An 8,276-nucleotide genomic window follows, 5' to 3' on the forward strand; every position below is an offset into this window, starting at 1 on the left:
ATCTTGCAAATCTCTATGTCTCCCACTTGGACTTGGTCCCGAATGGAATTGAAGCGTCTCTTGATGTGCTTGGTCCTCTTGTGAAATCTGGATTCCTTTGCCAAGGCAATTGCACCAGTATTGTCACAGAAGATCTTCATTGGTCCCGATGCACTAGGTATGACACCTAGATCGGAAATGAACTCCTTCATCCAGACTCCTTCATTTGCTGCTTCAGAAGCAGCTATGTACTCCGCTTCACATGTAGATCCTGCCATGACGCTTTGTTTAGAACTGCACCAACTTACAGCTCCACCGTTTAATAAAAACACGTATCCGGTCTGCGATTTAGAATCGTCCGGATCAGTGTCAAAGCTTGCATCGACGTAACCATTTACGACTAGCTCTTTGTCACCTCCATATACGAGAAACATATCCTTAGTCCTTTTCAGGTATTTCAGGATGTTCTTGACCGCTGTCCAGTGATCCACTCCTGGATTACTTTGGTACCTACCTGCCAAGCTTATTGCTAAGCATACGTCAGGTCTGGTACACAGCATTGCATACATGATAGAGCCTATGGCTGAAGCATAGGGAACATCTTTCATTTTCTCTCTATCTTCTGCTGTGGTCGGGCATTGAGTTTGACTCAACTTCACACCTTGTAGCACAGGCAAGAATCCTTTCTTTGCCTGATCCATTTTGAACTTTTTCAAAATTTTGTCAAGGTATGTACTTTGTGAAAGTCCTATTAAGCGTCTTGATCTATCTCTATAGATCTTGATGCCCAATATGTAAGCAGCTTCACCGAGGTCTTTCATAGAAAAACTTTTATTCAAGTATCCCTTTATGCTATCCAGAAATTCTATATCATTTCCAATTAATAATATGTCATCAACATATAAAACTAGAAATGCTACAGAGCTCCCACTCACTTTCTTGTAAATACAGGCTTCTCCAAAAGTCTGTATAAAACCATATGCTTTGATCACACTATCAAAACGTTTATTCCAACTCCGAGATGCTTGCACCAGTCCATAAATGGAACGTTGGAGCTTGCACACTTTGTCAGCACCTTTTGGATCAACAAAACCTTCAGGTTGCATCATATACAACTCTTCTTCTAGAAATCCATTCAAGAATGCAGTCTTGACATCCATTTGCCAAATTTCATAATCATGAAATGCAGCAATAGCCAACATGATTCGGACAGACTTAAGCATCGCTACGGGTGAGAAAGTCTCATCGTAGTCAACCCCTTGAACTTGTCGAAAACCTTTTGCAACAAGTCGAGCTTTGTAGACAGTAACATTACCATCAGCGTCAGTCTTCTTCTTAAAGATCCATTTATTCTCAATGGCTTGCCGATCATCGGGCAAGTCAACCAAAGTCCATACTTTGTTTTCATACATGGATCCTATCTCAGATTTCATGGCCTCTAGCCATTTTGCGGAATCTGGGCTCATCATCGCTTCCTCATAGTTCGTAGGTTCATCATGGTCTAGTAACATGACTTCCAGAATAGGATTTCCGTACCACTCTGGTGCGGATCTTACTCTGGTAGACCTACGAGGTTCAGTAGAAACTTGATCTGAAGTTTCATGATCAATATCATTAGCTTCCTCACTAATTGGTGTAGTTGTCACAGGAACCGGTTCTTGTGATGAACTACTTTCCAATAAGGGAGTAGATACAGTTATCTCATCAAGTTCTATTTTCCTCCCACTCACTTCTTTCGAGAGAAACTCCTTCTCTAGAAAGGATCCGATTTTAGCAACGAAAATCTTGCCTTCAGATCTGTGATAGAAGGTGTACCCAATTGTCTCCTTTGGGTATCCTATGAAGACACATTTCTCCGATTTGGGTTCGAGCTTATCTGGTTGAAGTTTCTTCACATAAGCATCGCAGCCCCAAACTTTGAGAAACGACAACTTTGGTTTCTTGCCAAACCACAGTTCATAAGGCGTCGTCTCAACGGATTTTGATGGTGCCCTATTTAACGTGAATGCGGCTGTCTCTAAAGCATAACCCCAAAACGATAGCGGTAAATCGGTAAGAGACATCATAGATCGCACCATATCAAGTAAAGTACGATTACGACGTTCGGACACACCATTTCGCTGTGGTGTTCCAGGTGGCGTGAGTTGCGAAACTATTCCACATTGTTTCAAATGTAAACCAAACTCGTAACTCAAATATTCTCCTCCACGATCAGATCGTAGAAACTTTATTTTCTTGTTACGATGATTTTCTACTTCACTCTGAAATTCTTTGAACTTTTCAAATGTTTCAGACTTGTGCTTCATCAAGTAGATATACCCATATCTGCTCAAATCATCTGTGAAGGTGAGGAAATAACGATATCCGCCACGAGCCTCAACATTCATCGGACCACATACATCTGTATGTATGATTTCCAACAAATCTGTTGCTCTCTCCATAGATCCGGAGAACGGTGTTTTTGTCATCTTGCCCATGAGGCACGGTTCGCAAGTACCAAGTGATTCATAATCAAGTGATTCCAGAAGTCCATCAGTATGGAGTTTCTTCATGCGTTTTACACCGATATGACCTAAACGGCAGTGCCACAAATATGTTGCACTATCATTATCAACTCTGCATCTTTTGGCTTCAACATTATGAATATGTGTATCACTACTATCGAGATTTAATAAAAATAGACCACTCTTCAAGGGTGCATGACCATAAAAGATATTACTCATATAAATAGAACAACCATTATTCTCTGATTTAAATGAATAACCGTCTCGCATCAAACAAGATCCAGATATAATGTTCATGCTCAACGCAGGCACCAAATAACAATTATTCAGGTCTAAAACTAATCCCGATGGTAGATGTAGAGGTAGCGTGCCGACCGCGATCACATCGACTTTGGAACCATTTCCCACGCGCATCGTCACCTCGTCCTTAGCTAATCTTCGCTTAATCCGTAGTCCCTGTTTCGAGTTGCAAATGTTAGCAACAGAACCAGTATCAAATACCCAGGTGCTACTGCGAGCATTAGTAAGGTACACATCAATAACATGTATATCACATATACCTTTGTTCACTTTGCCATCCTTCTTATCCGCCAAATACTTGGGGCAGTTCCGCTTCCAGTGTCCAGTCTGCTTGCAGTAGAAGCACTCAGTTTCAGGCTTAGGTCCAGACTTGGGTTTCTTCACTTGAGCAGCAACTTGTTTGCCGTTCTTTTGAAGTTCCCCTTCTTCTTCCCTTTGCCCCTTTTCTTGAAACCAGTGGTCTTGTTGACCATCCACACTTGATGCTCCTTTTTGATTTCTACCTCCGCGGCTTTCAGCATCGCGAAGAGCTCGGGAATAGTCTTGTTCATCCCTTGCATATTATAGTTCATCACAAAGCTCTTGTAGCTTGGTGGCAGTGATTGGAGAATTCTGTCAATGACGCTATCATCCGGAAGATTAACTCCCAGTTGAATCAAGTGATTATTATACCCAGACATTTTGAGTATATGCTCACTGACAGAACTGTTCTCCTCCATCTTGCAGCTGTAGAACTTATTGGAGACTTCATATCTCTCAATCCGGGCATTTGCTTGAAATATTAACTTCAACTCCTGGAACATCTCATATGCCCCATGACGTTCAAAACGTCGTTGAAGACCCGGTTCTAAGCCGTAAAGCATGGCACACTGAACTATAGAGTAGTCATCAGCTTTGCTCTGCCAGACGTTCTTAACGTCGTCAGTTGCATCAGCAGCAGGCCTGGCACCCAGCGGTGCTTCCAGGACGTAACTCTTCTGTGCAGCAATGAGGATAATCCTCAGGTTACGGACCCAGTCCGTGTAATTGCTACCATCATCTTTCAATTTTGTTTTCTCAAGGAACGCATTAAAATTCAACGGAACAACAGCACGAGCCATCTATCTACAAACAAACATAGACAAGCAAAATACTATCAGGTACTAAGTTCATGATAAATTTAAGTTCAATTAATCATATTACTAAAGAACTCCCACTTAGACAGACATCTCTCTAGTCATCTAAGTGATTACGTGATCCAAATCAACTAAACCATGTCCGATCATCACGTGAGATGGAGTAGTTTCAATGGTGAACATCTCTATGTTGATCATATCTACTATATGATTCACGCTTGACCTTTCGGTCCCCGTGTTCCGAGGCCATATCTGTATATGCTAGGCTCGTCAAGTATAACCTGAGTATTCGACGTGTGCAACTGTTTTGCACCCATTGTATTTGAACGTAGAGCCTATCACACCCGATCATCACGTGGTGTCTCAGCACGAAGAACTTTCGCAACGGTGCATACTCAGGGAGAACACTTCTTGATAATTAGTGAGAGATCATCTTAAAATGCTACCGTCAATCAAAGCAAGATAAGATGCATAAAGGATAAACATCACATGCAATCAATATAAGTGATATGATATGGCCATCATCATCTTGTGCTTGTGATCTCCATCTTCGAAGCACCGTCGTGATCACCATCGTCACCGGCACGACACCTTGATCTCCATCGTAGCATCGTTGTCGTTACGCCATCTATTGCTTCTACGACTATCGCTACCGCTTAGTGATAAAGTAAAGCAATTACAGGGCGTTTGCATTTCATACAATAAAGCGACAACCATATGGCTCCTGCCAGTTGCCGATAACTTCGGTTACAAAACATGATCATCTCATACAATAAAATATAGCATCATGTCTTGGCCATATCACATCACAACATGCCCTGCAAAAACAAGTTAGACGTCCTCTACTTTGTTGTTGCAAATTTTACGTGGCTGCTACGGGCTTAAGCAAGAACCAATCTCACCTACGCATCAAAACCACAACGATAGTTTGTCAAATAGACTCCGTTTTAACCTTCACAAGGACCGGGCGTAGCCACACTCGGTTCAACTAAAGTGAGAGAGACAGACACCCGCCAGCCACCTTTAAGCACGAGTGCTCGTAACGGTGAAACCAGTCTCGCGTAAGCGTACGCGTAATGTCGGTCCGGGCCGCTTCATCTCACAATACCGCTGAACCAAAGTATGACATGCTGGTAGGCAGTATGACTTATATCGTCCACAACCCACTTGTGTTCTACTCGTGCATATAACATCAACGCATAAAACCTAGGCTCTGATACCACTGTTGGGGAACGTAGTAATTTCAAAAAATTTCCTACGCACACGCAAGATCATGGTGATGATATAGCAACGAGGGGAGAGTGTTGTCTACGTACCCTTGTAGACCGAAGCGGAAGCGTTGACGCAACATAGAGGAAGTAGTCGTACGTCCTCCGGTTCAACCTGATCCAAGTACCGTTACTCCGGCACCTCCGAGTTCTTGACACGCGTACAGCTCGATGACGCACCCTCGATCTCCGATCCAGCAGAGGCGCCGAGGGTAGTTCCGTCAGCATGACGGCGTGGTGACGATCTTGATGTTCTCCTGTTGCAGGGCTTCGCCTAAGCACCGCTACAATATGACCGAGGTGTAATATCGTGGAGGGGGGCACCGCACACGGCTAAGGAACGATCAATGATCAACTTGTGTGTTCTAGGGTGCCCCCCTACCCCCGTATATAAAGGAGGGAGGGAGGAGGTGGCCGGCCCTAGGGGGGGCACGCCATGAGGAGGGGGAAACCTACTCCAAGTAGGTTTCCCTCTCTTTTTCTTATCTTATTTGGATGGGGAAGGAAAGAGTACTAGTATTAGGAAGTAGTACTAGTAGTAGTAATAGGAAGAGGGGGAAGGAGAAAGGAAAGGGGGGGCCGGCCCCCCTCCCCAATTCGGATTGGGCTTGGGGGGGGGGCGCGCCCCCTCCCTTGCTCCTTCTCTCTTCCTCCTACATGGGCCCAATAAGGCCCATATACCTCCCGGGGGGTTCCGGTAACCTCCCGGGGCTCCAAACTTCTCCGGAACCTTTCCGGTGTCCAAATATATCCGTCCAATATATCAATCTTTATGTCTCGACCATTTCGAGACTCCTCGTCATGTCCGTAATCATATCCGGGACTCCGAACAACCTTCGGTACATCAAAATACATAAACTCATAATATAACTGTCATCGAAACCTTAAGCGTGCGGACCCTACGGTTCGAGAACGATGTAGACATGACTGAGACACATCTCTGGTCAATAACCAATAGCGGGACCTGGATGCCCATATTGGTTCCCACATATTCTACGAAGATCTTTATCGGTCAAACCGCATAACAACATACGTTGTTCCCTTTGTCATCGGTATGTTACTTGTCCGAGATTCGATCGTCGGTATCCAATACCTAGTTCAATCTCGTTATCGACAAGTCTCTTTACTCGTTCTGTAATACTTCATCTTATAACTAACTCATTAGTTACATGCTTGCAAGGCTTAGGTGATGAGTATTGCCGAGAGGGCCCAGAGATACCTCTCCGACAATCGGAGTGACAAAACCTAATCTCGAATTATGCTAACTCAACATGTACCTTCGGAGACACCTGTAGTACTCCTTTATAATCACCCAGTTACGTTGTGACGTTTGGTAGTACCCAAAGTGTTCCTCCGGTAAACGGGAGTTACACAATTCTCATAGTTACATGAACATGTATAAGTCATGAAGGAAGCAATAGCAGAATACTAAACGATGAAGTGCTAAGCTAACGGGATGGGTCATGTCAATCACCTCATTCTCCTAATGATGTGATCCCATTAATCAAATGACAACACATGTCAATGGTTAGGAAACATAACCATCTTTGATTAATGAGCTAGTCAAGTAGAGGCATACTAGTGACTATATGTTTGTCTATGTATTCACACATGTATCATGTTTCCGGTTAATACAATTCTAGCATGAATAATAAACATTTATCATGATATGAGGAAATAAATAATAACTTTATTATTGCCTCTAGGGCATATTTCCTTCAGTTGCATATGTTGTCTAGCCTGTATTTCTTCTATTTTGATTAAATTGCACCTGCCGAGTTTATACATTATACATGTGCATATGACATGGCTTTCTATGTCTAGAATACACTTCATCTATCTATCATTCCATGTTCTTACATCAAAGTACTGATGTTGTGTATCCCGCATCAGTCACTCATGATTGGACGCTTTTAACATGGCAGTTTGATAGTGGTTGCATCTTGCATTGATTTCTATGTTGTACTCCTAATTTTTGGAATTGCCACTTATGACAAGACACTTTTAACTTGGCAGAGTAATATTGGTTGCATCTTTCATATGGTGTCTAGCTTGCATTACTTATATTTTCTTGAAAATCCTTCTGCTTAGTTTGCACATCGTAGCTATGAATATGTCATGCCGTCCTGTTTTTCTTACATATTCCATCCTCATACGGTTGTCTTACATCAAAGTATTCCTTGTGTATCATGCATCAATGAGTTCTGAAGAGTGATTTTATTCTTTTGTGTTGTGGGTACAGCTTGACATGGCAAAGTCAAAAAAGAGCAAGGAAAATAATATAGTAGGGAGTGCTGTTACTTGTCGGGTGAAACGGAAAAGGTTCTGCCGTCGAGATTCTGCTGGTACTTATAGTGTAGTAGAAGGTCCAAGTCCACCGACTAAATCTACAAACACAGTATCACCTGCTCCACCAGCTGCAGCATCCGCTTCAACTGTACCAGCATCTCAACCAGTTACTCGTTCGTTTGCTCCGGAACTGGCCAGTTCCCAAGCTGCCTTCACACATAACACTACTTCCGAAGCACCGCTGACACAGCATGACTTGGCAAGATCAGATGAACCTCATGAGCATCAACACCAAGACGGTACCTGACCGAGTCAAGTTGCAGTTGCATGCTCCTTTATATGTACCCTCACAGTTTGATGTACACTAACACTTACCATATTCGTTGTTGAACTAGCACCACGGCGCAAGCGCAAACAGACATCAGGGATAATGCTTGACAGATTAACAGAATCTAAAGGAGGAAGAATGGAGATCCATTTTGAGGTAGGTTTAAAAAGGCCACGTGATGCTACAGAGTCAGCCAAGTTAGTATCAGAGGCAGCCGTTGTCGTTAGGTGTCATGCACGTATCCTCCCAACATGGATCCAGTACTGGAATGAGAAATACTATACCCAGTTTAACACCTTCCTTGACCATTTATCTGTAAGTAATGTTATTCATCACAATTAGTAATATTGTCTTGCTCTGTCCCATACTTTCTAGATTCCTCCTAATAAGACTCACATTCTTTTTTCACCAGATGAGGTTCAAGTTGGATCCGAAAGATGATGCAACTAGACAATCATGCACTCATGTTTTTCAGTCTGCTCTGCGACAGTAT

The sequence above is a fragment of the Triticum aestivum genome, chromosome 6A, assembly GCF_018294505.1.
Source record: "Triticum aestivum cultivar Chinese Spring chromosome 6A, IWGSC CS RefSeq v2.1, whole genome shotgun sequence".
NCBI lineage: Eukaryota > Viridiplantae > Streptophyta > Magnoliopsida > Poales > Poaceae > Triticum > Triticum aestivum.